This window comes from Panthera pardus, unplaced genomic scaffold (assembly GCF_024362965.1).
Source record: "Panthera pardus isolate Hobbes unplaced genomic scaffold, ASM2436296v1 HiC_scaffold_16, whole genome shotgun sequence".
In the NCBI taxonomy this organism is placed as follows: domain Eukaryota; kingdom Metazoa; phylum Chordata; class Mammalia; order Carnivora; family Felidae; genus Panthera; species Panthera pardus.
The window spans coordinates 122,818,933-122,846,385 of record NW_026526721.1 but is presented as its reverse complement, the minus strand read 5'-3'; the positions used below and the strand labels follow the sequence as shown (position 1 = coordinate 122,846,385).

The 27,453-nt window shown below is 38.9% G+C and overlaps 1 protein-coding gene across 1 annotated transcript in view; it reads right to left on the bottom strand.

Annotated features, from left to right (window-relative positions):
* Window positions 1-24,687, bottom strand: part of RBP2 (retinol binding protein 2) — a 62,476-nt gene extending 37,789 nt beyond the window's left edge. The window contains exon 1 of the mRNA XM_019437930.2: window positions 24,586-24,687. The gene's annotated coding sequence lies outside the window, so the exon portion shown is untranslated. The remainder of the gene's footprint in view (window positions 1-24,585) is intronic.
* Between the last annotated feature and the right edge of the window lie 2,766 nt (window positions 24,688-27,453).

The following is a 27,453-nucleotide window of genomic DNA, read 5'->3' as shown; positions in this document are numbered from 1 at the left end:
AGTCCTCAGGAGGAAGGAGACCTGGTAGTTCCTTCAGCTATCAGGCAGTACTGGGCCTTGCTTTAGTTTTTATGCAAATTGTGCCCCTTCCCCACTTTTGCACCCAGAAGGCAGGCCAGGAGAACAAGAGGTCATAAATCTTCATCCCTTCTAGGACCACAGGGATCAAATGGCTCAGGCCTAAGATGGGGTTGATTCGCAATCCTTGGGTCTCCTCACCCTTTCCCACCCTCTAACCAATAGTTAGGAGGAGGTAGCGCACTGGCAGCAGTTACTCTAGACTACCTCTTCTCAAGGGGGCTATCCCTGCCCCTCCTCCAAGAATCCCTGGACTGCCTTTGGTAATCTCACTAGATGGAAACTGTTTCCCACTGAAATTTCCTTCCATCAGATGTAAGGAATATCTGACATTTCCATTTAATATATCTAAGAAATATTTCCAAATCAGCACATATGATCTACTTTGTTCTTATTTATCTCTAACATGTTCACCTGGCTTGAAATTCAAGCATGAAAAAATATACAGTGAAAAGTTTGGTTCAGTTCCTGCTGCTGCTATTGCTAAGCAAGAAACCATTTTTATTAATTTCTTGTGTACCTTTCCAGAGTTTCTTTCCATATATAAAATCAGATACAAAGACATTTCCCACTTCTTGCCTTTTTATCCAAAAAGGAGAATCCGACAAACTTTGATCCATATTTTTCTTTTTGCTTCCCTTAGTAAATTTTCATATTAATACACAGAGAGCTTTCTTATTCTTTTTGACTGCTGTATAGTATCCAACTCCTTACAAGTACCATAATTAATTTAGCCAGTCCTGACTGGAAGGTCATTTGGGTTGTTTCCTGTCATTTGTAATTACAAACTGCAATTCTGATCCATCTTGTGCATGTTTTTCTACACATTACAGAAAATGTTTTTAATAGGTGGTCCCAGCGTATGAGGGTTCTGTTTCATCACATTCTTGGCAACCCTGTGTATTAACAAGTAATTTTTTAGAAATCTTTGTCAATCAGATAGGTTTCTAAAAATGTATTCTGTTGTTTTAAAATGAATTTATTCTATTATAATTGAGCATGTTTTCAAATACTTGTGGACATTTTTTTTCTGTGAGCTGCTTTTTCATGTCCCTTGTTCATTTGAAATTGGGTTGTTAGACTTTTGACTGATTTAAAGAGCTTTTTATAAATGTGCATGGAACCACAAAAGACCCCAAACAGTCAAAGCAATCTTGAGAAAGAAGAACAAAGTTTCAGGTAACACAATCCCAGATTTCAAGATACACTACAAAGTTGCAGTAAACAAAACAGTAGGGTTTGGCATTAAAAACAGGCACATATATCAATGGAACAGAACAGACAGTCCAGAAATAAATCCACACCTATAAGGTCAATTAATCTATAACAAAGGAGGCAAGAATATACAATGGGGAAAAGACAGTCTCTTCGATAAAGGGTTCTGGAAAAACTGGACAGCTACATACAAAAGAATGAAACTGAACAACTTTCATATACTATACATGAAAATAAACTCAAAATGGATTAAAAACCTAAATGTGAGGCCTGAAATCATAAGACCCCTAGAAGAAAACAGAAGTAGTAATCTCTTGGTTTAGCAACATATTCTAGGTATGTTTTCTCAGGCAAGGGAAACAATAGCAAAAACACTATTGGGCCAATACCAAAATAAAAAGCTTCTGCAGAGCAAAAAGGCAACCTACTGAATGGGAGAAGGTATTTGCAAATTATATATCTGATAAGGGATTAATATCCAAAATATATAAAGAACTTATATAGCTCAACACAAAAAAAAACCCAAAGAATCTAATGAAAAAATGAGCCGAGGACTTGAATCAACATTTTTCCAGAGAATATTCCAGAGAATATTTCCCTCAGTTCCTTGTTTGCTCTCTTCCTTTCTTTATTGCATTCCCCCCCCCATATTTTTCTCAATACAGTGTGTGTAAATATTACAAAACTCAAATTACTACATGGCTTATAATAAAAGTAGAAGTCTTTTGTGCTGCTTCTATTTACAAAGTCCTACTTCCCAGAAGCAACTGTTTTTTACCACGTTTGGCTGTTTTGCTGGCACTTGCCTCTACATTTCTCAATAGACTTATATAACTTTTCTTTACTATACCAATTTTAGACATTTTCTATTGACTTCTGTCAATTGATGTTGAAGATTTCACAGTATTATAGCAGTTTTTCCTTCCCTTCCAACATATACCTTTCAGTCCTTTATTTGCTCTCTCTCTCTCTCTCTCTCTCTCTCTCTCTCTCTCTCTCTCTCTGTATTATCCAATTTTGGGGTAGGTCAATGTTTAGTGTTTACATTATTTTGACTATTTAAATATTGATAATCAAGCTGAATAATTTATTGTGATTAGATTTCTATTCCTGCACAACTCTTTGTTTCCCTTTGTTCTGTTAATATTTGCCTTAGGTTGTTGCTTGAAATTGTTGTGGTTTTTTTTTTTTTTTGTAAGTCCAGATCAGTTGAACATTGTGAATTTCCTATGTTTCAGCCTAATACATACCTCTTCCTAATTCTTTCCAAACTCTCAAACACAACGTGAAATCTCTCTCAGTAGAATCAAGCGCATCAAGGAAGATATTATTTCTTGAAAATATTGTCCTGGAGTGCTTCTTCCTCCTATTGTAGCTCTCCTGTTGTACAACCCAAGGTGGTTGTGCTGTGCCTATGTCCTCAGATGTAGAAGCCCAAAGGGACAATTTTGTAGAGAGTATACCTGTAGTTCTTGATGGAAGTGGTAGGCATAGTCAATTTTCTAGATGGGAAAGAGGTGAAAGTGCAGAATCCTAGTTGTTTCTTTTATAAACATGTAACTGATCTTTCTACTTTCAGTCTTTACTCCTATCTTCTGGGGCATTTATGCTTCTGACTTCTGTGCCCCCACAGAAAGTTTTTTTGGGCAAATTAGACAGCTTCTCATTGGCATACTCCTTTTGTGACACTTGAGGGTTTTTTTTTTTTCTACTCTGCCAAGTCAATCACTACTTACCCAAACCCTTTTTCATTTCTCCCATCACTCAACTGCTTTTTCACTTTCTTCACTTTTGTGGATTTATAACATTTTTATTCTTTTCTGAAAAGTTGTGAACATTTTTAAACAGCAAAAAATATATGTATTAGTGGGTATTCTACATAGCCCACCCATTCAGGTAGTCTTTAGCTAGCCAGCTTTGTAGAGATAGAAGTTAACTTGTAGAGCTGATTGTGAGGCAACCGCTTCCAGTCTATAGCTGTGCAATTGATTCCTGATCATGGAATAGGTTTTATCCCATAAAGAATATGAATCTCTGTAAGTCAAATTATCATTTGAAGCAGCTGTAACATCTTACTCATCCCCTCATCAACTAATGAGTTAATTTAAAACCTTTGCTAAGTGTTCATTTTATATTTATATGAGAGTTATGATTTCATCTTTAAAAGAGTATCATTTAGGGGTGCCTAGGTGGCTCAGTTAGTTAAATGTCCGACTACAGCTCCCGTCATGATCTTGCGGTTCATGGGTTCAAGCCCTGCATTGGACTCGGTTGACAGCTCAGAGTCTGGAGCCTGCTTCAGAATCTCTGTCTCCCTTTCTCTCTGCCCTCCCCCCAATCACACTGTCTGTGTCTCTTTCTCTCAAAAATAAATAAGCATTTAAAAAATATCATTTAACAGTTTTGAAGTTTCTGCTGAGATGCACGATAGATTCACCTGACAGAGCCAGGTGGACTGTGTGCCCAGAGAAGTATATTTCATGAGCAGCTTAAAGCAAGACACATTTTTTTTCTTGGCTCCTAGGTGAATCCAAGTATAGAATTTTAACTTTGCCAACTCTACATTCTCTGGGAAACACAAATTTTGAACACAAATTAATTTAAAAATTCATGCCCAGTAGGAAGGAGAACAGGTCTCTTTGATATACAGAATGGTGATTTAAAAAAAAAACAAACAATTCTGTGTCTGTTTCATGTGACTTGTGGCTAAAATTGTAGAATTAAAGCTATAAGCTCTCTGTATTTGGAAAGGCCTTTACTTATCAATGTGTGTGTGTGTGTGTGTGTGTGTGTGTGTGTGTATGTATTTTCTTATTTCTGGAGGGTATAAACAAATTAGATTACAAAGTCTTTTAAATTAAAGGAGCTTTGTTCTTATTGGTTTATAGAATAAATGTCTATATAAAATCCTCCAAATAAGATAATTAAACTTCTAATACTTTAAATGTGCTAAAAAATCTTCTTCCTGAAGCTAAGTCAGAAACCTTTTAAGAATCCAAATCCACATAATTAAAGTAAATGTTTGGCAAACAAGACCAGTTTACTAATGTGAGTTTAATAAAAACAGCTTTGTCTCCTCTGATTTATCATTGTTAAGTATAATACAAGCAGTTTTTTCTACTTAGGCATGTTTTTCTTAGACATTTATTGGTTTACTGATCAGATAAGCTAACATTATTCCTACATAATGTTTAAGATTATGAAAAATATAAGTTTATGCTTGACTAAATTGAATCATTGTTCTGACAAATTTTTAATTTCAACAGCTTTTTTAAAACCCATAAGCTGATATTAAATTAAATTAAATTAATTATTATGTAACCAGTGAATATGTAGGTACTTTCTAAGTAGGATAGAGCACTGACACATTGATTACTAAGCATAATTTTGCTTTTTTAATATGCTAAAAGAGAAGCTATAGCAATGAGTCATGTTAATGAATGTGCTCATTTTTTGCCACACAGGAATGCATGTGACTATAAAAAATTATATTCTGAACTCTGCTGTGTGCTAAAATGCTTCAGTATGACAGAAAGTTCTCAATTATCTGCTCTCTAGTTTTCTCTGTGAAATAGAAGTTAATTACTTGAGTGAAAAGTTAAAATTAATATCAGTGGTCGCAACTGCACTAGGAGAAATGACAGAAATACAACCGAGAATATGCTTTCGCTTTTCCATAAGCAGTGGTTCTTGGGATTTATGTGTGTTACAACTATTTATACTTACTCTATTAAAAATCAAAACTGAGAAATACTTAGAATACTCATTTATGTATTCATTTGAAGATAGTGATTAATGTATAGCATGTTATCAAAAATAGCATCTTAATATTATTATAGAATTAGTTTTGAACTTATGGACCTCTTGACATCTGTATTAGAATAAAAGTATAACCAGAGTATGAAAAAGTGTAGTAAAGGGAAAGACTTGGAAAGTATATCTTTCTTATCCTGGTTTATAATTCTTAATCTTATAAGCTATGAAATGTGTTAAAATTTTTGCAATGTTCTCGGTCTTGATGGGCTTGCATCCTTGATTTTCTGATTAATGTCTTCACCTACAGTGTAAATGACTATTCTTTAAAAAAAAATTTTTTTAATGTTTATTTATTACTGACAGACAGAGAGAGACACAGCATACGCAGGGGAGGGGCAGAGAGAGAGGGAAACACAGAATCTGAAGCAGGCTCCAGGCTCTGAGATATCAGCACAGAGCCTAATGCCAGGTGGGCCTGAACCCACAAAACGCGAGATCATGACCTGAGTCGAAGTTGGATGCTCGACCGACTCAGCCACCCAGGTGCCCCAAAGGCTATTCTTTTTAAAGTAACCAACATTCCTGATTGGCCTGGAACCAAAGGCTTCCGGGGATGTGGAACTTTCAGTATTATAATCAGAACAGTCCTGGGGAAGCTGGGAGAGTTGGCTACCTTATTTACTTTCTGTGTAATCTGCCTAGAAAGCAAAGACTCTGTGACTTGCCTGAAAAATCTTACATTCTCTATGTTGACTTTATGCTCTTAATTATGAAAAAGAAGAAGAAGAAAAAGAGGAGGAGGAGAATAAAAGGGAACAAAAAAAGTTTCCTTGCTTATGAAGGTGCTAAGGTTCTTTGCAATTCTGTTTCCTCCCTGTCTTTATTTTTAAATGTTTTATTGTCACTTTGATTCAATAAGCAGCCAAGTACTGTTTCTCAAGCACCCATGATCCTGTCTTAATCAAGTGTCTAAATCTCCTCTGACAACTCTTGATTTTTGCCTTTGAAAAATTAGGTCTGAAATATAGAAGAAAATAAATAAGACTTGCAGGAAATCTTTTACACCTAAAGTAGTCTTTGAGATTTCCCAGAGGGATCCTGGAAAAACACAAAGCTTTGTTCTTTTACCTTATAAAAAGGGATGCTAGAAATAATCAGATTTGGTGAGCTGCATGGGAAGAGCTGTTAAATCAGAAGAAATGCTCAGCCTTCCCTAGGTTAAATTTGTATAGGGAAGATGTTATTAATATAAATATTTCAGAAATTTTATGCTTTATGGGAAGCCCCTAGAGATTTTTCAATGACTTGCTTTCTGTATATGTTTAAATTCAGGAAAAACATTGACTGGAAGTCTTATAAGATAGTTCTGTTGAACTTTCCCCTATTTATTTGAGTCTTGATTGTGTTTTGTCTGATGATAATGAGCAACAATATATTTCAATTATTGTTTAAAATGTTGATTGTCAGTCTTTTATCTTTTTTAAAAATTTGAATCAAGTACTTTTTAGGCCAATGCATCTTAATGCATATCAGACCTAATCATAAAATTTTATAAAAATACCATTGTCTAGACCCTACTCCAGATGTACTCAATCTTTTTATTTGATATTCTTCATATATTATATACATGTTATATCTAAGGATTATGATATATCTTAAGAATTTTCCCTCTATAAAAGTATATTCACCCAATTTTATGAATCTGATGCAACATTCACTGGCTTCTTAGAAAGTAGACTTAATGGGGCACCTGGGTGGCTCAGTTGGCTGAGTGGCCAACTTTGGCTCAGGTCATGATCTCATGCTTCGTGTGTTTGAGCCCTTCATCTGGCTCACTGCTATTAGCACAGAGCCCGCTTTGGATCCCCTGTCTCCTGCCCCCCCCCCCCACCCCCGCTTCTCCTCTGCTTTCACTCTTGGTCTCTCAAAAATAAATAAAAAGTTTTATATATAAAAAAAAGAAATTAGATTTAATGATTGATCTAAGAGACATTTATTTAAAGTTTCTTTTGGGAGAATGGGTTTATTACATTTGTTTTGCAAACGCACTAACCAAATAATCAGATATCCTTTCATGCTTTATTATTATTATGAACTCTTATCAGTCCATTTGAAAAATTTCAGTAATAAAATAACCATTGCTCTGTGATTTAAAAATAGTTTTTATATGCAGCAAAAGTGGTTCTAAGAGGGAAGTTTATAGCAATACAGGTTTACCTCAAGGGGAAAGAAATATATCAAATAAACAATGTAACTTTACACCTAAAAGATCTGGAAAAAGAACAACAAACAAAACCTAAATCCAGCAAAAAGAAAGAAATAAAGACTAGAGCAGAAATAAATGATATGGAAACTAAAACGAAAACAAAAACAAAAAATAGAACAGATCAATGAAACTGGGAGCTGGTTCTTTAAAAGATCAAAAAAATTGATAAACCTCTAGCAAAACTCATTAAAAAAAAAAAGAGAGAGAGGACCCAAATAATCAAAATGACTAGTGAAAGAGGAGAAATAACAACCAACACCACGGAAATGCAAACAATTATATCAGAATATTATGAAAAACTATATGTCAACAAATTGGACAACTTAGAAGAAATGGATAAATTCCTAGAAGCTAACATACCAAAACCAAAGTAGGATGAAATAGAAAATTTGAACAGACCTATCACCAGCAATAAAATTGAATCCATAAAAACAAAACAAAACAAAACAAAAAACTCCCCCAAAACAAAAGTCCAGGACCCGATGGCTTTGGAGGCAAATTCTACCAAACATTTAAAGAAGAGTTAAGACTCATTCTTCTTAAACTATTCCAAAAAATTCAAGAGGAAGGAAAACTTCCAAATTTATTCTATGAGGCTAGTATCACCCTCATACCCAAACCAGCTAAAGACACCACAAAAATAGACAACTACAGGCCAATATCTCTCATGAATATAGATGCAAAATCCTCAAAAAATATGAACAAACCAAATCAAACAATATATTAAAATAAATCATACACCACAATCTAGTGGGATTTATTTCTGAGATGCAAGAGTGGTTCAATATTTGCAAAGCAACCAACACATTTCATATTAGTAAAAGAAAGGATAAAAACCATATGATCATTGCAATAGATGCAGAAAAAGCATTTGACAAAGTACAATATCCATTCACGATTAAAAAAAAAAAAAACTCTCGGGGCACCTGGGTGGCTCAGTCTAAGGTTAGGCGTCCGACTTCAGCTCAGGTCATGATCTCACGGTTCATGAGTTCGAGCCCCGCGTTGGGCTCTGTGCGGACAGCTCAGAGCCTGGAGCCTGCTTCAGATTCTGTGTCTCCCTCTCTCTTTCTCTTCCCCTACCCCTGCTCATGCTCTGTCGCTTTCTCTCTCAAAATTAAATGAATGTAAAAAAAATTTAATAAAAAAAATCTCTGCAAAGTAGGTCTAGAGGGAACATATCTCAGCATAATAAAGGTCTTACATGAAAAACCCACAGCCAACATCATACTCGATAGTGAAAAACTGAAAGCTTTTACCCTAAGGTCAGGAACAAAATAAGGATGTCCACTCTCATTTTTACTCACCATAATACTGGAAGTTCTAGCCACAGCAAGTAGACAACATAAAGAAATAAAAAGAAGGAAGAAGTAAAACTGTCACTATAGCAGATGACATGATACTATATATAGAAAACCCTAAAGACTCTACCAAAAAACTACTAGAACTGATAAATTAATTCAGTAAAGTTGCAGGATACAAAATCAATGTACAGAAATCAGTTGCATTTCTATACACTAATAACAAAGCAACAGAAAGAGAAATTAGAAAACAATCCCATTTACAATTGCACCCCAAATAATAAAATATCTAGGTATAAACTTTACTAAAGAAGTGAAAGATCTGGACTCTGAAGACTATAAAACACTGATGAAAGAGATTCAAGATGAAACAAAGAAATGAAGAGACATTCCTTGCTCATGGGTTGGAAGAACAAATATTGTTAAAATGTATACATGACCCAAAGCAATCTACAGATCAATCCCTATCAAAATACTAACAGCATTTTTCACAGAAGTAGAACAAGCAAACCATGTTCTACACAAAAGACCATGAGTAGCCTAAGTAATTTTGAAAAAGAAAACCAAAACTGAGGTATCAAAATTCCAGACTTCAAGTTATATTACAAAGCTATAGTAATTAAAACTGTATGGTACTAGCATAAAAATAGACACATAGATCAATAGGATAGAGCAGAAAACACAGAAAGGAAGCAAGAACATACAATGCGAAAGGACAGTCTCTTTCACAAATGGTGCTGGGAAAACTGGACAGGTACTACAACAGACTGAAACTGGACCACTTTCTTACACCATGCACAAAAGTAAATTAAAAATGGATTAAAGATCTAAATGTGGGACCTGAAACCATAAAAATCTTGAAAGAGTGCACAGGCAGTAATTTCTTTGTCACCAGCTGTAGCAACGTTTTTCTAGATATGTCTCCTGAGGCAAGGGAAATAAAAACAAAAATGAACTATTGAGACTACATCAAAATAGAACGCTTCTGCACAGTGAAAAAAACAATCAACAAAACTAAAAGGCAACTGATGGAATGAGAGAAGATATCTGCAAATGACATATCTGATAAAGGGTTAGAATCCAAAATGTATAAAAATCTTATAAAACTCAACACCAGAAAACAAATAATCCAATTAAAAAATGGGCAGGAGACATGAACAGACATTTCTCCAAAGAAGACATCCAGATGGCCAATGGACACATGAAAAGATGTTCAACATCACTCATCATCAGGGAAATGCAAATCAAAACTACAATGAGGTATTACCTTGTACCTGTCAGAATGGCTAAAATCAACAAACAAGAAACCATAGGTGTTGGCGAGAATGTGCAGAAAAAGGAACCTTCATGCACTGTTGTTGGTGAGAATGTAAACTGGTGCAGCCACTCTGGAAAACAGTATCGAGATTCCTAAAAATTTAACACTAGAACTGCCCTATGATCCAGCAATTGCATTACTGGGTATTTACCCCCAAATTAAAAAAACACTAATTCAAAGGAATACACACACCCCTGTGTTTATAGCAGCATTATTTACAAACTATGGAAGGAGCCCAAGTGGTCACTGACTGATGAATGGAAGAATGGAGGAAGAGGTAGTATATATATATACATTGGAATACTACTCAGTCATAAAAAATAAAGATCTTACCATTTGCAACAATATGAATAGAGCTAGGGAGTATAATGCTAAGTGAAATAAGTTAGAGAAAGACATATATCATACGATCTTACTCATATGTGGGATTTAAGAAACAAAACAAATGAGCAAAGGAACATGAGAGAGAGAGAGAGAGAGGAAGGCAAACCAAGAAAGGGATTCAACTATATAGAACAAACTGGTGGTTAGCAGAGGGGAGATTGGTGGGAGGATGGGGAAAATAGGTGATAGGGATTAAAGAGTGAACTTGTGGTGATGAAAAAACAAAGTAAGATAAAATGAAAAACAACAACAATCAGAACAAAAAAACAAGAACAAAAAATAGTTTCTGTTTTACTCCAATGTTTGCTGAAGTATTTTCTATAAGCTACAAGCCAGAATTTGTGTTTTTAATAAAGAAAGTTTCAGAGCCTTGTAGAAAAAGTTACTTCAAAATACAGACTTTCAAAGAACTAACTCTTGGGTAGAGGCATCTGAGCTGAAATCACTTAGGCAACTTTGAGACCATATCAGGAGACTAAGTCAGGATTTCCAGAACCTTTTTAGTTGGGAAACAGATGGCTTCATGAGATTATGAATCCAGGATATGGAATGGAATAAGAATTAATTATATAAACTGAATGAACTGATGAGAAAAATTTTATTTTGGTTGTTTGGAATATTGCTGATGTTGGTTTTTTTATTAAAACATTTTTGTTAATGTTTATTTTTGAGAGAGAGAGAGAGAGAGAGAGAGAGAGACAGAGTGCAAGTGGGGGAGGGGCAGAGAGAGAGAGGGAGACACAGAATCCGAAGCAGGTTCCAGGCTCCCAGCTGTCAGCACAGCGCCCAATGCGGGGCTCGAATCCACAAACTGTGAGATCATGACCTGAGCCGAAGTTGGACACTCAACCAACTGAGCTACCCAGGTGCCCCGCTGATGTTGTTTTAATGCACTATTTTCCAGATATATAAGGAAGCCCTTTCTATTTCTTCCTATGCTCTAAGTAACCCATGGCAATTTGGTAGACTCTGCTCTCATAAACTAAAATGAAACACTTAAAAATGATATCTAATTCCATGAACTCCTACGATTCAGAAATTCTGAGTCTATTTTTCATGGCAATATAGTTATTTGCATAGGTTTAACAAGAATCTGTCTTCCTTTCTACCATAACCTAATTAAACAAATTTATCAAACAACCAAGGCCTTTCCAGAGTATCATGGTTGAGAACAATGCTCTTTCAATGAGGCATGACAAGCCACTGCTAAGGAACAAAGTTTGGTTGTACTTACGGAACCATCGCTTACTATGACCTCCCAGGAAAACTGGCCTAAGTGCCTGGTTTACAGGGTTCAGCCTCACAATTTGTAAGGAAGGTCACTTTCTGGCAGGCCAGAAAACATAAGTCATTTTGTGGACCTCGAGAAAAGTAAAATTCATCTACATTTGCAATTAAAATTTGTTAGAGTTTCTTAGGCTCATTTTTTTTAGTCAGGGGAGAGCAAATAGACATTTTTAAAAGTCCAATTTGAGAATCCTTATGAAAACTTTCAGATGGAAGTTAATTTTATAAATGTTCAATATTGTGTTACTCTAGATACCACAAAACAAATTTAAAGAAACCTATCTTAACACTCTTACTGCACCTATGCACATAATCAGGCCAAAGATTTGGATAACAGTCTTATTTTGTGATCAGGAATAATCTTTCTTGAGATTATTATGATGACAAATTGGGGAGACTGTCAGGGAAAATTGTAAAAGACTTGAAACAGGCAAAATAATGTTAGTGGGTATCCTGTCTAGCCTACCCATGCAGGTTACCTTTGGTTGTCTTTGACTAGGCTCTTTTCTTTTTTATTTAAGCTTATTTATTTGTTAGAGGGGTGGGGAAGGCAGAGAGAGAGGGGGACAGAGGATACAAAGCAGCCTCTGTGCTAACAGCAGAGGGCCTGATGTGGGGTTCAAACTTAGGAACTGTGAGATCATGACCTGAGCCAAAGTAGGACACTTAACTGACTGAGCCGCCCAGGTACCCCTTAAGTTTTTATTTTAATTCCAGTTGGTTAACATACAGTGTAATTTTAGTTTTAGATGTACAATATAGTGAGTCAAAAATTCCATACATCAGTCAGTACTCATCATGATAAGTGTACTCATTAATCCCTGTGACTTCTCCTCTTGTAACCATCAGTTTGTTCTCTATAGTCAAGGGCGTGTTTCTTGGCTTCTCTCTCTCTCTCTCTCTCTCTCTTTCTCATTTTCCCTTTGTTCATTTGTTTTGTTTCTTAAATCCCACATATGGTGTTTGTCTTTCTCTAACTTATTTCATTCAGCATCATATTCCCTAGCTCCATCCATATCATTGCAAATGGCAAGGTTTCATTTTTTTCTTAAAGCTGAATAATATTCCATGGTGTATCTATACCACCTTTTCTTTATCCAGTCATCTATCGAAGTGTACTTGGTCTGCTTCCACGGTTTGGCTATTGTAAATAATGCTGCTATAAACATAGGGGTGTGTACATTCCTTTGAATTAGTGTTTTTGTAATTTTGGGGTAAATACCCAGTAGTGCAATTGCTGGATCATAGGGTAGTTCTATTGTTAACTTTTTGAGGAACCTCCATACTGTCTTCCACAGTGGCCACACTAGTTTGCATTCCCACCAATAGTGCATGAGGGTCCCTTTTTCTCTACATCCTCACCAACACCTGTTGTTTCTTGTATTGATGATTCCAGGTGTGAAGTGATATTTCACTGTAATTTTGATTTTCATTTCCTGATGATAAGTGATGTTGAGCATCTTTTCATGTGTCGGTTGACCATCTGGATGTCTTCTTTGGAGAAATGTCTGTTTTTGTCTTCTGCCCATTTTTAAATTGGATTATTTGTTTTTTAGGTGTTGAGTTTTATAAGTTCTTTATGCATTTTGGATAAGAACCCTTTATTGGATATGTCACTTGCAAATACCTTCTCCCAATCCATCAGTTGTCTTTTAGTTTTGTTGATTGTTTCTGACTAGGCTGTTTTCCAACTCTGTGAGATAGAAGTTAACTTGTAGAACTAATAATAATACAACTATTTCCAGTCTATAGCTATGCAAATGATGTCTAATCTTGACAATGCAAGTAGATTTTGTTAGGTAGGGGGTATAAGTCTCTAAGTCAAATCCTCCTTGTAAAGATATTAATGTAATATCTTAGTGGCTCTTTCATTAATTAATAAGTTAAATAAAATCTTTGCCAAGTATTTATTTCATATTTGCATGAAGGTCATGATTAATCATCTTTAAAAATTGTCCTTTAACATTTTTATTGTCATTGTAATGAAATTTTGGGAAAGAGCAGTGATAAATTCATGTATTTAATCCACTTATTTATTTATTTACTTATTTAGTATTATTTTCTTAATGTTTATTTATTTTTGAGAGAGAGACAGACAGAGCATGAGCAGGGGAGGGCAGAGAGAGAGGGAGACACTGAATCCAAAGCAGGCTCCAGGCCCTGGGCTATTAGCACAGAGCCTGACGTGGGGCTTGAACTCAGGAGTCATGAGATCATAACCTGAGCAAAGTGGGATGCTTAATTGACTGAGCCACCCAGGCACCCCTAATCCACATTTTTAAACTGAAAGTTCTGTGCAGAAATTTTAATTTATAGGTACTTCAAGTTATCAAACTTTTCCTTCATTGGCTCTAAGGCTTATGTCATAGAAAGGTCTTCCCCACCCCAAGATTAATTTTAAAAAGAAAAAGAAAACCTCATGTAATTACTTCTAGAACCTTTACGCTTTCATTTTTAAGCCTATAAACTTTTTGATTTAGCTTAATTATTTTCACAAATGTGTCATTGATTGTCCCAACACCATTTCAAATAGTTTCCCCACTAATTTAAAATTCCATTTTGCTATGAAAATGTGAAAGAGGGCTCCTGGGTGGCTCAGTTGGTTAAATGTCAGGCTCTTGATTTCAGCTCAGGTCATGATCTCATGGTTCGTGAGTTTGAGCTCCACATCTGGTTCTGCGCTGACAACGTGGAACCTGTTTGGGATTCTCTCTCTCTCCGTCTCTCTCTCTCTCAGCCCCTCCCCAGCTTGTGTGCTTACACACTCTCTCTCTAAATAAATAAACATAAAAAAAGAAGGAAAGTGGGAAAATGTTCACATGCAATGTACATATTAACTTAGGAAGAATGGACATCTTTATAATGTTGAGTTCTCCTATACAAGAACAGGGTAGAGTTTTCCATTAATCCAAATATTATCTCATGTTAAGACTAAGTTTAAAGTTTTTGTCTATATAACCTTTATATTTTTGTTAGTTATTTCTAAATATTTTGTCTGTCATGGTTATTAGAAATAGAATATTTTCTCACACTGTATTTTCTAGTTGTTTCTTGTTTGTATATAAGAAAGCTACTGACTTGGGCATCAATTTTGTGCCTAGTTACCTTTTTGAATTCTCTTATTATCTGTAATAGTTTTTTACTTGATTTACTTATATTCTTGTATTTTCAAGTATACAATCATATCATCTACAAATAATGTTAGTTTTGCTTCCTTGTTTCCAATTTTTATACTTTTATTTATTTTATTATTTTATTATTTGTACTTTTGGATCGTTGGCAATGGCTAATCCTCACAGAAAAATATTAGTGGTTATCTATGTCTTATTCTTGATTTTAGTAGAAATATTTTTAATGTCTTGTCAATAACTGATTAGTTTTTAGTCTAATATGTCTTGTTAAGAAGTCAGCCACCCAAGTCTATTTTGCTGAACCTTTATTTATTTATTTTATTTTTTTACATTTATTTATTTTTGAGAGACAGAGACAGAGAACAAGTCGGGGAGGGGCAGAGAGAGAGGGAGACACAGAATCCGAAGCAGGCTCCAGGCTCTGAGGTGTCAGCACAGAGCCCGAGGCAGGGCTCGAATCCACAAACAGTGAGATCATGACCTAAGTCGAAGTCAGACACTTAACCAACTGAGCTACCCAGGTGCCCCTACTGAGCCTTTATTTTTAAGTTAGCATCAGAAATGGTAGGACACAATGAAATATATAACATCATTTGCATAAATTAAGAATATAGTGCCAGAAAACAATGCACATGTTGCAAAAATATGTTAACACTAAACTTATTAAAATGGTCACTTATGGAGGAAAGGGAATGAGAATATAAAGATAGAAAGGAAAAATATATTCATCCCAAAAACCTAACCTGATGAAACCTTGAAAGAAAAAAAGTACAAGTTTTGTTCCTTTTAGTATTTAATAAAATTTGCCTGTGAAATCATCTGGGCCTACTGCTTTTATGAGAAAGGGTGGTTCTTTGACAGCTTCCTTAATTTCAATAAAAGTCATTGATCTCTCTAGATTTCAGTCTGTTCTGCGATAAGTTTTGATTTTTTACATTTTACTTAAAAATCTTTCATTTCTTGAAGAAATAATCATACTTTTATTTCCTCTGTGTCACTAGCTATTTCCTCATTCTAATTTTAATTTTATATACTTATGAATTCTTCTTAATTTCATTAGCTGGTGGTTTCTCTATTTTATTTCTAAAGATCCAACACTTTAAATTATTTATTTAATACTTATTAATTTATTATTGAAGTGGGGAGGGGCAGGGGAAGAAGGAGAGAGAGAATCCCAAGCAGGCTCCACACTCTGCTCAGGGCCCAACTGTCATGAGATCATGAATTGAGCTGAAATCAAGAGTCACAGGCTCAGCTAACTCAGCTACCCATGTGCCCTACAACCCTTTATTTCTTAAAAAAATTTTTTTAATGTTTATTTATTTTTGAGAGAGAGACAGAGTGCGAGCGGGGGAGGGGTAGAGAGCAAGGGAGACACAGAATCCGAAACAGGCTCCAGGCTCTGAACTGTCAGCACAGAGCCCCACACGGGGCTTGAACCCACGAACCGCGAGATAATGACCTGAGCTGAAGTCGGATACTTAAGCAACTGAGCCACCCAGGTGCCCCTCCAAACCTTTATTTTTAAAGATTTGTTCTATTTGCCTATTTTCAATGGCAAAAATTTCTGTTTTTGCTTTGTCAGTTCCTTCTTCCTATTATTTTATACTAATTTTGCTATTCTTTTTCTAACACTTAAATTCGTAATTACTTCCAAACCTTGTTCAATAATAGTAATTATAATTTATATATTAATTATATTAATTTATTAATTACCTAAGGATATGAGCATTTTCTTATATTGTAAATCATATCCCTTAGGATTTTGTATGTAGTGTTATTAAAAATATTTTTTCTAATTGTGATATAATTATAGACTCACGAGTTGCAAAAATAGTACAGAGAGGTCCTGAGTACCCGTCACCTAGCTTCTCCCACTGGTGACATCTCCTACAACTATAGAGCATTATCAAAATGGGAAATTTGTTGTCACAATACATACGATTGACTACAAATTTTATTCGGATTTCACCCTCTCATTTTGTATGTCTGTGTGTATACTTCCGTGATATTTAATCACATGTATAGATTCATACAACCATTATAACAGTCAAGATAGGGACTGTTCTATCTCCACAAAAATACTCTCTTATGTTGTCCCTTTATAGCCACAACCTCCTGCCCCTTCCTAACCCCTAGCAACCACTGATGTGTCCCCCGTCTTAACAATTTTGTCATTTAGATAATGCCATATAAATGGAACCATATAATATGCAACTTTTGAGACTGGGTTTTTTCGCTTTGCTTAATGGGCTAAGATCCATCCAATTATTTTAAGTATGAACAGTTTTTTGCTTTTGTTGCTGGCTAGCATCCCGTCAACCTTTCATCTGTTGAAGGTCATTGGGATTTTTTGTAGTCTTTGGCTATTAGAAATAAGCAGCTATGAACATTCACGTACAGGTTTTTGTGTGACTATAATGTTCCATTTCTCTGGGAAAAACACCCAGCAGGGTGATTACTGGTTGTATGACAAGTGTATGTTTAATTTTTTAAGAAACTGCCAGACTCATTTCCAGAGTGGCTCTACCATTTTATATTTCCACCAAAAATGTACAAGTGATCTAGTATCTCTGGAGGGTTGCCCATACTTGGCATTATCAGATTTTTAATTTTAGCCATTCTAACAAGTATAATAGCATACTTTTTTAACAGATACTACTATGATTAAAATTGCATTTTCCCAGTGGCTAGTGATCCTGAACATCTTTTAATGTGTTTGCCACCCTTATGTCATCATTGGTAAAGTGTCTATTCAAGTTTTTCACTCATTTTCTAGATAAGACTGTTGTCTTACCAGTGAATGTAGAAAGTCCTTTCCATATTTTGTATATGAGTCCCTTGCTGGGATATAGGATTTGCAAATGTTTTCTACATTTATATTATCATCATTGTCTAACCATTTTGCCACTTCAGTTTTGATTTACTGTTTGCTCAAGAAATATTTTTAAGAGAGTTCATGCACCACAAAAAGAATGGAATTTATAATGATACAATGTCAGTCAGGAGAGCAGTCATGCAGTCATCTGGGGCTGATAGGGAAGGTGTCTTGTTTCAATAGGGCCTTTAGCTGAGTCTTCAAGAATAGGTAGGGCTTGGGGGAAAATAATCTGTAGTGATTGCAGCAACCTTGAGGGTTATCAATTAGGGGCTATAAAATGGTGAGAGGCCCAAAGTACACAATAGCAGAAATTTTCTGAAGACATACTCGGGCATTATCTTGATATCCTAGATTAGGTGTTGCAATGGCCACCTCATCTGAGGAGCAGCACCCTCTCAGAGGTGGCCTCTTCTGTAGGCCAAAGGTCTCTTACCCATTGCTGCGTGGCAGGAAGATTTCTTTACGCTGGTTGGAGGTCTCCTTTGAAGGGCCATAAATGAAAGCATGGTCAGGGCTGGGCTGATAACCATGGTGTGTGAAGTTCAGAGTAGTAATTACCTTACTTGCACAGCCCAGTAACTCAGAGAACATAGTGCGAAGTGAGGAGGGAAAGGAGAACGGCATGAGACCAGGTCCTACCCGGCTGGAGAAAGTCTGATAGAGGCCACATGGTCATCAAAGAAGAACGAGCTCCTGGAATGTGCAACCTGACTTGACCCCTCACTTCCAACATCACAACAGCACCAAACCAATCGAAATTGAGCAGAATTAGTTAGGTAATAGTCAAGAAGGCTTCTTGGAGGACGGACTTGGAGAAGTTCGTAAGAATTTGCTAGAAAGGGAAGAACTAGGCACTTTTTTTTTTTTTTTTTTTTTTTTTCAGTGAGAACAGGGAGAACAATAGCGTAGTGCAGTGTAGTCACTGTTGACTTCAGGAGACAAGCCTGGCTCAACCAGAAAGGATGTGTTCAGGACTTCAGGGGCGTGGGGGACTTCTTAAGGAGGACTTGAACACCAAAATGAGGAGGGCAGATACCACAGGACAGGAATTAAGGTACTCCTCATAGGCTCAGGAACTTCCCCACATTCTCCCCCCCACCACTTGTCATGGTGTCTGAGATGTCAAGGAGGGCCTAGGGTGACTTCTTCAGGTTAAGGCATTGTTGCCTCCAGATTCTTCATTTAGGGGTGAACAGTCTGAAGATATTTCTTCCCTCTGGTATTCCTCCCATACAATGGACCAGCCTAAGTTGCTTCACCTGGTGCTGCATCTCTTTGCCTACTAGAAAATTCCCCCCTCTTATTTCTCCAAATACCCAGCCAGCTTGCTCAGTCCACACTTGCCAGGGGGTCTTTCTCGAGTCCTGCCCTGCACACTGTTCTCAATATGCCAACAAGCTCTTATGGCACTGGACGTCTGAGGCACTCATTTGGCCCCTGGCCCCGGTGTAACACTTACGTGTGAATGGCCCAGCCATGGCCCTGGCCCTGCTCAGGTGATCAGTAGACATTTATGAAGCAATGAAAGATAATAGGGGCACGTCTTAATCCAGTAAGGCCATTTTAAATCTGTTATCTGATATTGTCTCACCTATTAATAGTTAATAATCATTATCATGGGTAGGTTTGTTTTTGTTTTTGCTTAAAACAACAGAAATTTATTCTCCCACTTCAGGCAGCCAGGATTCCAAAATCCAGATATTGACAGGGTGGGTTCCTTCTGGAGGCTTGAGCAAGAATCTGTTCAGTTCCTCTCTCTTAGATTCTAGTAGTTACTGGCAATTCTTGGCATTTTTTTGGCTTATAAACACAACAGTCCAAATTTTGCCTCCATATTCAAACCACCTTCTTTTGTGTGTGCCCTTTTCTATCTCCTATAAGGACGGTCTCGTTGGATTTACTACGATCGTAATCTTGATTCTACCTTAATCACATCTCCATGGGACTTAAGTAATTTAAATTAATAACAGAGCCACCCTCTTTTTCTATCTTCTAATTCACGACCCCTCTAAGGTTCAAAAAGACAATCTGATGCTCATTAGCTATTTCCTCCCTATCTTCCAGCTCGTTGGCATCTAGACTCTGAACAGTTACCTCATGGAAGGGTCACAGTCTTTGGCATCTCAAAGACCCAGGTGCCAATCTCAGTGCTTCCTCTTGGTTCTGCCCTTAAAGGCCTACAGAGAAGAAAGGAGGTCTTGCCATGGGCTGATACATCATACTCAAGGGGCACAGCACTTCTTCATGGTTCCCCACTGAGATACTGGCAGTCCGCACAGGGGCCACCTTGATTATGTGTCTGAGAGCTCCCTTATTGGTTATTTACTGCTGGGTAACAAATTACTCCTTAACTTAGTGGCTTTAAGCAACATAAACTTCTATTGTCTCATAGTTTCTATGGGTCAGGAGTTTGAGAGTGGCCTAGTTGGACTGAAGGACCTGCTTTCGAAGGTGGCTCACTGGCTGCTGGTGGGAGGCTTCAGTTGCTTTCCATGTGGGCCTCTCCACAGGGCTACTGAAGTGTCCTTGTGACATAGCGCCTGGTTTCCCTCAGATCAAGTAGTCTGAGAGAGAAACCAAGGAGGCAGTTGTACGTACCCTTGTATGACCTACCTTCAGAAGTTACATACCTCACTTCTGCTACCAGTCCACATTCAAGGGGAGGGAAATTAGGCTTTGAAAGGCAGGCATATCAAAGGATTTGCCAGAGGATTTAAAAACCACCACAGCTCTCTTTTCTACTATGTCTCCATCCTTCTCTGTCTTCATCTACGTGGTCTTATTACTACTCTTGTTCCCCTAACCCCTCACCCTTACTCCCAGAGTCCAGGATCTCTGCCAGAGTGGGATGTGTGTGTGTGTGTGTGTGTGTGTGTGTGTGTGTGTGTGAGACACTAGTTAGGGAAAACAAAGGGTTTAATTGGCTGATAGGTAAAAAGCCCAGGGTTAGGACTGACATCAGGTAGGGCTGGATCCTGACATGCGAATGATGGAGCATCTCTTCATCTCTTGCCTCTGCTTTCTTCCATGAGTCTTCATTTCAGTAAGACTTCCTCTATGTGATGGCTTTCAGCAGCTCCAGGCTGACATTCTACCCCTTTAGTATTCCCAAAGGATAGAGAGCATCTCTTTCTCAGTATCTTAAATGAAAACCCCAAGATTATGTATTTGTGTCAGGTCTAGCGACTTTGAGTGTGATTGGCCAGGCCTGTGTTGTATGGCAACCCTGGAACTGACTGGGGACAAGGGAAGCAAGAACTGTCTGAAGTACATGGACTGAGTGTCATTATCAGAAGAAAGGGGACCAGACTTGGAACAAGTACACTGGCAGCAATCTGCGACACTGATGGTGAGCACTGAAGGAGACAAAGTATATAAACTGGCGCTTGATGGAAATTTTTTCTGGATTCTTCTATTTTTCCCTTTCTCTGTATTTAATCATCTGATAAGTCCCACAGATTTTCCTTTAGCATTGCTGGTTGCCACGGCCCCTCCTCCTCCAAAGCACTGCCTTGCTATGGCCTCTCACTGCTGCTCTCCTGGACTAGGCTGGAGACACCCCTCCAACTCTCTCAGAGCACAGAACCTGAATCTGGCTCTGGAAGATCCATCATCTGCACACACTTTCCAATATCCCCTTGGCTACAGAAGAACACGCGGATAGTTTGTAGCAGAGGAAGATGGCTGCCGGTGGGTGGTAGAACTAGGTAGATGGGATGGAGCGGAGATGCACGGTAGCTATGGAACTGGCTCCCACGGTTCCCGGTGCAGCCCTGGAAACCAGAGCATCTAAGAGCTGTGGGAGACCAGATGGCCAGAGTGTACTAGAGCTTCTCAGCCTCCACATTCAAGCAGCCCCATCCTCCATTTTCCCCAGAGGAGAAACGATGGCTTTCCATTCTTTGATCTAAAATGGAAAGTGCCCGGCTAACCTTGCCAGGGGGCTCCTCAAGATGTCAACTCTGTAAGGGTAGTCATAGTTAAGCAGATGGAGTTTGATTTTGTGCAGGATCGTTTGTTTAAATTTTTATACTAGTTTTTTTTTTTTTTTGTTAAAGTTTTAAATCACGGAATATTTCAAGTATCTACAGAAGCAGAAAGGATAGCTGAAGAAATTCCATATGCCCATCACCCAGCTTCAGCATTTATCAGGTTGTGGCTAGTCTTATTTTGTCTCCATTCCTACTATTCCTCACCTTTCCAATTATCTTGAAGCTAAACCCAGATATTATGCCCTTTCTCCATAAATATTTCAGTGTGTATCTTTAAAAGATAAGAACTCTTAAAATACATTACCATAATGCCATAATACTAAAAGTTTAATAGCATTTCTGGCAATATCACATGTCGTCAGTGTGCAAATTTCCCTAGTTATCTCATAGTTTAGTTATCTCTAGTTTCTGTTTGTTCTGTATTTTGTTTTCACAATTTATTTATTTGAATTAGGATTCAAATAAAGGCCATATAGTATAATTAGCTGATACGTCTCCTGAGTTTATTTTAGACTATAGGTTCCCTCTGTATGCCTTTTTTGTTCCTTGCAATTTATTTGCTGAGGAAACCAGGTTGTTTATCCTGCAGTTTCTTATAGTCTGGGTTTTGCTGATCGCACCCCTCAAATGTCTAACATGTCCCTCCGCCCCTACATTTCCTGTGAATATGTAGTTGGATCCAGAGACTTGACCAGATTCTATGTGGATCTTTTGGTGAGGCCACTTGGTAGGTGGATTGTGTAAGAAGCACAGAGACGTTGTTGCCTCTCTGTTTTGTGTCCACTACTTAGTACCTGTGACACTGGACCCTGGGAACCGGAAGTCTGCCACTGGTGTCACCCCAAGCCAATTCCTCCACTGGTCCCATTTCAAAAAACGGAATTTGCATTATCCATCTTTCTCACCTAGTTCCCTTTCCAGAGCTCTTTACTTGGTGTGACTGAGGGAATCTTGGTCTCATACCTGGAACCTGCATGCAAAGAAGGCTGGGGAAGCTATTTCTTTCTTTGATGAATACCTGAGAGAGATGGAATCCCCAAAGAAGGGATTCCCTAAATATGGGAGACTTGTTCATAAGATGGCAGACAACCACAGATAGGATGAATGTGCACGAGGGCATCTAAGACCATGGTAAGACTGAGAACTAAGCGGTAGGAGTTCAAACAGGACCTCCACTGGGGTATGTGGTTTTGGGGGAAGGGACCCATTGGGCTTAGACCTCGTATTCATGAAGGGCTTTTCAACTTTTGACATTATTGCCAAGTGGTTACAGAGAGACAGTAATGGGACAGAATAGAGTTCCTTCTCTACCTTTATTATTATTTTTTTTAAATATGAAATTTATTGTCAAATTGCTTTCCATACAACACCCAGTGCTCATCCCAACAGGTGCCCTCCTCAATATCCATCTACCTTTAAACCTGTACACCATGCTTGGACGAGACTATCCCAGGTACACTCTGAATTCAGAGATTTTGTAAATGCTAAAATTATCCTGGAACTAGCACTACATAAGTATACTGTATTTTTGTGTACTAACCTATTTGTTACCTGCAGCCATTTAAAACAAACCACAACTTTTGTTAATTCAGATCTGGTATTTCTTTGTTAGAGGCATCTTAAGAAATGGCCAGGATCATCTTAAAGAAGATCAGTACTCAAAGAAGGGGGGATTTTGTGGGTTGTGGAGGGGGGAGAGGAGGGCCCCAAAACTTTATCTCTGAACGATTGGTAGGGTTTTGATTATTGTAAGAGAATGGGGCATATCATCATGGGTGTGTCCCTCCTGGAGTGAATCAAGTCCCTTTTCCCAGAGGGACACTTATCCCTTTCCTTGTCCCCACTATCCCTGAGAGGAAAGCCACTTCTGTGACTTGGGTGATTAGCATGTCCCTACCACCTACCCTGACTCAGTCCTGTCGGTCCCCAGCTCAGGGTGGGGTGTGGGGTTGGGGCCGCACTGGTGAAGTCCCTGGGAACTGAGATTAGGAAAGACTCAGCTCTGCAGATGGAGGCAGGCTGGGGGGACTATTCCTGTCAGCGTTGGCGTGGGTAAGGGACATGTGGGGGAATTAAGCAGAGCTTAATTGCAGGGCAGTGTTGAGCTGTTTCATTTGCACCTGAAAAGAACAATAATGCTGTCCTAATTAATTGAGACAGAAGTTATAAATCAGGGCTTCCAGAGAGGTCCTTGGGGTCCACCTTGTCAGGATGTTCTTACAGGAGGGTTTTGGAGGCTGCCCAAAGAACAACATTTCAGGGGCTTTGGGGGTTTAGGGTCTGAAGTCCGTCCACCTGCCAGCCCTAGGATGACAGGTCACTGTGTCTGTGCATCGCAGACTCTGGGTTCTCAATCAGTATCATGTGTGTGAGAGAGAGAGCGACAGAGAGACAGAGAAAGAGAACCTGCACTTGGGTTTGCACCCCCAAAACATCAGAGAGGCTCTGCTCTACCTCCTCCTTCTGCCTCTGAGAGGTTTGGGACTTCCTGCCCTAGCTGAGCCATGCTTCCTGATTTCTGTTAAATGGTTCCCTGTGTCCCCTGAACTTCAGCTCCTTCTGTTTTTCTGTCACCCACACTGTGTCAGCAATGAAGTCATGTTGATTCCACTCCTCGGATGCCAATCAGATCTCTGTTTTTGTTTTTGTTTGTTTAACCCACATATAAATTGGCTTGTTATATGCCAGGCACTGTTCAAATCTCTTTGTAAAAATAATATATACAGTAATCCTCCTTACCCGTGGAGGATATGTTCCAAGACCCCAAGTGGATGCCTGAAACCACAGATAGTACTGAACCCTATATATATAATGCATTTTCCTAGACGTACAGTACCTAGGACAAAGTTTAATTTATAAATTGGGCACAGAACGACATTAACAATAAATAATAAAATAGAACAATTTATAGCAACATACTGTAATAAAAGTTATGTGAATGTGATCTCTCCAAATATTGTATTAGACTGTACTCACCTTTCGTCATGATGTGAGATGATAAAAAGCCTGCGTGAGACCTGGCGCGAGGAGACTGGCACAGGCACCCTGAAGTCGCGATAGGCTACTATTGACCTTCTGCAGATTCGTCAGGAGGAAGAATCTTCTGCTTCCGGGGAGGGGGTAACTGAAACCTCAGCAAGTGAAACTACGGATAAGGGGGGAGTACTGTATCTCTTCTAAGTAAGCTCATTAGATGGATTAGATTCATTCAAGCCTCACAAAAGGTCCATGGCAAAAGGTCAGCTCTGATTTGCAGAGGAGTAAACTGAGGCACAGAGAGGCTGTACAATTTGCCTTAACCTCACAGAGCTGGGGAGTAGCACGGTTGGGAACTGAACCGAGGCCACGTGGTTCCCGAGCTTGGGAGCTCAGTCACTTCACCCCCACCGCCCCTCCTCCGGGAGGGCCTAGGCTCGGCCTCAGCGCTTCCTGCCTGAGTTCCTGCATGTGGCAAGCCTACGTTTTGAAAATGTGAAGTTATGTAATACAAACGCGTTAATAAGTTATGTTAGTGTAGAGTGTGTTTTGAAATATTGTAACCCTACAGCTTGAAAAATGTGGAAAAAAAATAACCTTTTCAAGTTGGCTGGCCCATGGAATTGCAAGATGTAGTGAAGCTATTTCCATAGCTCAGTGGCACCAGGTGAGCTGGTAAATAGATAACTTCCATCCTTTGTCAGTCCTGTGGGGCTCTCAGTGTTGTTGACGTGCTTTGGAAATTGAGCGAACGAATCCGTTGCTAGTGCCCCGTTCTGTGAACAGGCACCGTTGTTAGAGCAGAGAGTCGTTTTCATATCCTCTAACAATGGCATCTGAGTGTCAGTTCAGTGGCAAAGCTTGCAATAGCGTTCCAAAAATGGAACGGACGTCAATAGCTTTGCACTGGAGGTGAGAGGTGCTAAAATGCCACAAAGAAGGCTGAATAAGCACCGTGTTGCTCGCCGCTGCCCACTTAGAAGCGAGCCCTCTGCAAAATAGTGGAGTTGGTGCTTAGGAGAGGAAAAGCTGTGCTGAAGCCCAAAGATTGCTTCTCGGGTTACAGATCTATGCACAGTAAGGAACCCTCCCCCTTTACATATACTTCTTTGGGAAGATTAGTCTTCTATGATGTGAATTTTGAATTAAAGGTGACGGCCCTGCGCTCAGCTCCAACTCGTATTTTTCATTCTTTACTCTTCTTACTGCTGAGAGAACGGCTCCCGGATTAGTTCTGCTCAAAGGCTGATCCTGCCACTCTAAGGCTCAAAAACGTCATGTGGCTCCCACTGAGGTCCTGTTGGTCAAGCTCTTCAATCAGAGTGGGGCTGAGTCTCCCCATGAGACCAGAGACTCCCAATGGTGGGGCCATGACCTCTCCGTCACATGCACTCACACTTTGAGTCCCCATCAGAACCTAACTGTTGGGTGAGGTATTTACGTATTGGGGGTGGGCATCTGTAGGGGATCCCCATACCTGGGATGGGATAGGATGGGAACTCCAGAATGTCCAACAGGTATGATGCTAGGTCAGTGCTTCATTAAACATTTGTGTAACGAGTGAATGAACAGCCGTTATGACCTTCTAGGCCTTTGACTTCTCTATTCTCAGGACCAGAGACCAGGGCAAAGGTGAAAAGGTCTCCAAAATCTTAAGCAATACTGGGTTTCATTGCCTTGTCTAGGCCAGGGAAATGACCTAGATAATGAAAAAAACATTAAACATTTCTTACATTTGTCTAAGGCAGGGTTTCTCAACTTTGTCACTGTCGACATGTTGGATAACTCTTCCATTGGGGGGGGGGGGCGGCTCTCCTGTGCATTGTAGGGTGTTGAGCAGCACCCCTGACCCAAGTTGTTAAATCAAATGTGTCTCCAGACATTGCCAAATGCTCCGGGCAAGGGCGAGATTACCCTCAGGTTAGAAATAATGGTCTAGGGCAGTGATTCCCAGTTCCAGTGGCATATTAGATTCACACGGGGAGCTTTACAAACTACTGACGCCTGGGTCCCACCTGGAGATACTCTGATGTAACTGGTGCTGAGGAGCAGCCCAGGTAGAGGGAATTCTGTAAGCTCTGCAGGTGGTTCTAATGGTTAGCCAGGTCTGAGAGCCACTGGTCTAGTGCTTGGCAGTCTACAAGTGTAATATGCATTACAGGCTTCACAGCACACCTGGATGGAAGGGGAGGTAGCTTGTTCGTGTGGTTTTCTGACTTGAGAAGTGAGATCCAGAGACTTGTGGTGTTGTCCTGAGTGGTGGAGTGGGAATCAGAACTCCGCTCGTCTGGCTCCTAACCCACTCTTCCAAGGGCCAGGGCACAGCCTAAGCAGAATTGATGTTGAAGGGGGTCCTGGATGGAAGTCTTCCATTGTGCAGTGCTTTTCCTCTATCCTGGTCTCTCGTTTCCTCCCTTTCAGTTTCCCTGTCTCTATGCCAAGGCACACTAGCAGTCATTTACACTTTAGCGTGAACATGAGCTAGTCTCCCTCTTCTAGAGGGATTTGCCAGTTATGCCTCATCGATAACAGTGAGAAGGAAGGCTTTACATCAGCTCATAAGTGAGGTGGAACAGTTTTGGGGTGGTAACCTGTGTGCTCATGACACCTCTGAAATCAAGTCCGACTGGTAATTGCCTTTGATTAAGGTTCACCTCATTCTAGCTTTGGCTTACAATTCTATCCAGTTCCATCTCATTCACGAATCATTTTTAGAGCATCTCCTACGTGTATAGTATGGAGTTGGAGATCGGTGGTGGCTGCATCTCCTTACCTAGGCTTTAAGTTCCCAGGTGGAGGGCATTTTTTCCTGCTTCTGTGGCATTCACTACATTTTGGTCCTGACTAGACATGTACCATGCAAGGTAT